This window comes from Dendrobium catenatum, unplaced genomic scaffold (assembly GCF_001605985.2).
Source record: "Dendrobium catenatum unplaced genomic scaffold, ASM160598v2 fragScaff_scaffold_156, whole genome shotgun sequence".
Taxonomy (NCBI): domain Eukaryota; kingdom Viridiplantae; phylum Streptophyta; class Magnoliopsida; order Asparagales; family Orchidaceae; genus Dendrobium; species Dendrobium catenatum.
This window is the reverse complement of record NW_021318618.1, coordinates 7,835,551-7,839,396: the sequence shown is the minus strand read 5'-3', so window position 1 is coordinate 7,839,396 and position 3,846 is coordinate 7,835,551.

The following is a 3,846-nucleotide window of genomic DNA, read 5'->3' as shown; positions in this document are numbered from 1 at the left end:
GAGAAGAGGGCTAAGGGGTTGTGTTTCTGATTCGATGAAAAGTACATGTCAGGACATCGGTGCAAGGATCGACCTCTTCAGGTTCTCACCGTCTGCGATGACGAGAAAACTGAGTAGGGAGGTGAGGAGGTGACAGAAGAAGAAGAGGAGCTACACTTGAATCTGACTAAGGTTTTCCTATACTCAATGGTAGGGTTCACTACGAATCACACCATGAAAGTGAGGGGAGAGATAGGGGACCGGGAGGTTGTGGTGCTAATTGATAGTGGGGCTACCCACAATTTCATTTCTACCCAGGTCGTAGACCAACTGGAAATAAGATTGGTGGACACAGGGTGCTACGGAGTGATGATGGGTACATGGAAGATAGAGAAAAGTCCGGGGATTTGCAGGGAAGTACGACTGACGATCCAAGGGTTACAGGTGAGGGAGGACTTCCTTCCAATAGAGCTGCGGAGCACAGACGTCATATTAGGGATGAAATGGCTGCAAACTTTGGGTGACACCATGGTGAATTGGGGAGCACTTATGATGGAGTTGATGTTGGACGGAAAGAAGGTAGTGATTAAGGGAGATGCGGGGCTCTCAAAATCCCGAGTTTCTCTTAAAACGATGATAAAAGATATCCAGTTGTCGGGCAGAGGGTATTTGGTGGAGTTGCACAGTTTTGAGGAAGCAAGATTGAAAGAGGGCGGAGACATACCCCGCTCCATTCAGCTGTTGATTCAGCAATTCCAAGAGGTATTTCAGCCACCTCAGGGATTGCCACCGCAGAGGGAGTAGGAGCATGCCATCGTATTAAAGTAGGGAGTGTCTCCCATCAGTGTCTGGCCTTATCGCTACCCTCAGTTCCAGAAGGATGAGATAGAAAGGTTGATTAGAGAAATGCTGGAGACAGAGATCATCAAACCTAGCATCAGCCTTTTTTCTAGCCCTGTTCTGGTGGTGAAAAAGAAGGATGGCAGCTGTCATTTTTGTGTGGACTACAAAGTACTCAACAAGGAAACTATACCAGACAAGTTTCCTATACCATTCATTGACGATCTGCTAGATGAATTGAGTGGAACCGTGATCTTCAGCAAGATAGACTTGAAATCAGGTTACCATCAGATCCGAATAAGGAGGATGTACCCAAAATGGCCTTTAGAACTCATGAAGGACATTATGAGTTCCTGGTGATGCCGTTTGGCCTTACCAATACTCCAGCTATTTTCCAAGCCATCATGAATAAGGTTTTCAAACCTTATCTCAGACGATTTGTACTGGTATTTTTTGACGACATTCTGGTCTATAGCAGGACAGAAGAGGAGCATTGAGAGCATTTAAAGAGGGTGTTAGAAGTACTGCAGGAGCACCAGCTGAGGGCTAATTTGAAGAGATGCTGCTTTGCACAAGCCAGTGTAGAGTACTTGGGTCATGTGGTGTCAAAAAAGAGAGTGGCAGCAAATCAGTCCAAAATTGAAGCAATGATAAGGTGGCCCGTGCCGAAAAATCTAAAGGAATTAAGGGGATTCCTAGGACTGACAGGTTACTACAGGAGGTTCGTGAAGGGGTATAGCTCCATCGCATGGACACTCACTGAACAGTTGAAGAAGGACGGGTTCCTATGGGGGGAGGAGGCCACATCAGCATTTGAGAGCTTGAAGAAGGCGATGACTACGGTACCGGTCCTAGTCTTGCTAGATTTTACTCAAACCTTCATTGTGGAGACAGATGCTTCAGGATACGGACTAGGTGATGTACTGATGAAGAATCGTAGACCCATTGCCTATTTCAGCCAGGTATTGACGACTAGAGCCCAACTGAAATCAATTTATGAGAGGGAATTAATGGTCATCGCCTTGGCCATCCAAAAGTGGCAGCCCTATCTTCTTGGGAGACATTTCATTGTCAGGACAGATCAACGAAGCCTGAAATACCTACTGGAATAGTAGATGGCGACAAAAGAGCATCAAAGGTGGTTGTCCAAGTTGCTAGGGTATAATTTCGAGATTTAGTATAGATCAGGGGTGGAGAACAAGGCGGCGGACGCGTTGTCCAGATGTATGGGGGAACTGCAGATGGTGGTATTATCCATTCCTTTGATGCTTGACTGGGAGGATATCAGGGAAGAAAGTGCTAGAAATGAAGAACTATGAAGGATCAGGTCAGATTTGCTGAAAGAGGAGGGTAGCCATCCAGGGTACTCATTAGAGGGAGACAGACTGCTGTACTAGGAAAGATTTGTGATGCCCTGTACCTCGATCCACATCCCAAATTTACTACAGGAATTTCATGGAAGCGCAGTTAGGGGCCATTTAGGAGTGCAGAGAACCTACAAGAGACTAGCGGTCGAGCTTTATTGGAAGGGAATGCATAGAAATGTAGAGGAGATGGTGGCAAGGTGTGAAATTTGTCAGAGGAACAATTATTTGGCTATGTCACCAGGGGGACTACTACAGCCGTTGGCACTACCGGGACGAGTCTGGGAGGAGATATCCATGGATTTCATAGATGGGCTGCCCCGTTCAGAAGACTTCACAGTGATCTTGGTGGTGGTGGATAGATTGAGCAAGTATGCTCATTTCATCCCCCTCCGACATCCTTACACCACGGTAACAGTGGCTTCAACATTCATTAGAGAGGTGGTCAGATTGCATGGAATACCAGAGGCGATCGTGTCAGACAAAGATAAGGTGTTCCTCAGTCATTTTTGGAGGGAATTGTTCAGGTTACAAGGAACAGTTCTAAAGAGGAGCACTGCTTACCACCCACAGATAAATGGCCAAACGGAGGTGGTCAATAGGAGCTTTGAGACCTATTTGAGATGTTTTGTGTCAGAGACACCCAAATTTTGGGCCAAGTGGCTGTCTTGGGCAGAGTAGTGGTACAACACCTCTTTTCACTCAGCTTCACAAATGATTCCATTCAAGGTGCTGTACGGAAGGAGTGATTATTCCGTCAGGTTACCGAATGCATTCGGAAACCATTAAAAAAACGCCACGTCACTAAAGTGCTTGGTACAGGCGCTCGGTACACTCGGTATGCTCGGTATTTTTACCGGACGTAATAAAAATTAGTACGGAAGGGACCCCTCTCACTTGGTGCACTTCGGGAGTAGTAGTACTCCAGTTTCTTCAGTAGAGGAGCACTTGGCGGAAAGGGATCGAGTGTTAGAAGAATTAAAGAGACATTTACTGAGAGCTCAATAGATTATGAAGAAACAGGTTGATGGGCATAAGAAGGACATCCAGTTCGAAGCATGAGAGAAAGTGTTCTTAAAGCTCCGGCCATACCGGCAAAAGACAGTGGCCAATAGGAGAAATGAAAAGCTCGCTCCAAGATACTTTGGACCTTATGAAATATTAGAAAATATTGGAGCAGTGGCATATCGACTAAGACTACCACCCACGGCGACTATTCATCCGATTTTTTATGTATCACAATTGAGAAGAGCCATTGGGGATTATACAGCCTGCTCGGAATTACTGGCCACACTTACGGAGGATTTAGAGGTGATTATGGATCCCTTAGATTTGATGGGGGTTCGTCAGATAGAAGAGGGAGCGAAAAAAGTGCTGATCAAGTGGAAGAATCTGCCGGACTACAATGCCATGTGGGAGCCGTAAGAGAGGGTGAAACAGCAGTTTTCTAGTTTTCACCTTGAGGACAAGGTGATTCTTTGAGAGGACGATATTGATATGTCGGTTCAATCTCAACCGGCCCAGGTGGGGCCGACACTTGTATACAAGAGGCGGGTCAAATCGCCTCCTTCCTACACCGCCTAATGGAGGGGCCCATGCCCAATTTGTTTGGATTTAATTAATTAAAAAGATTTGATATCTTTTGAATTAATTAAATACTATC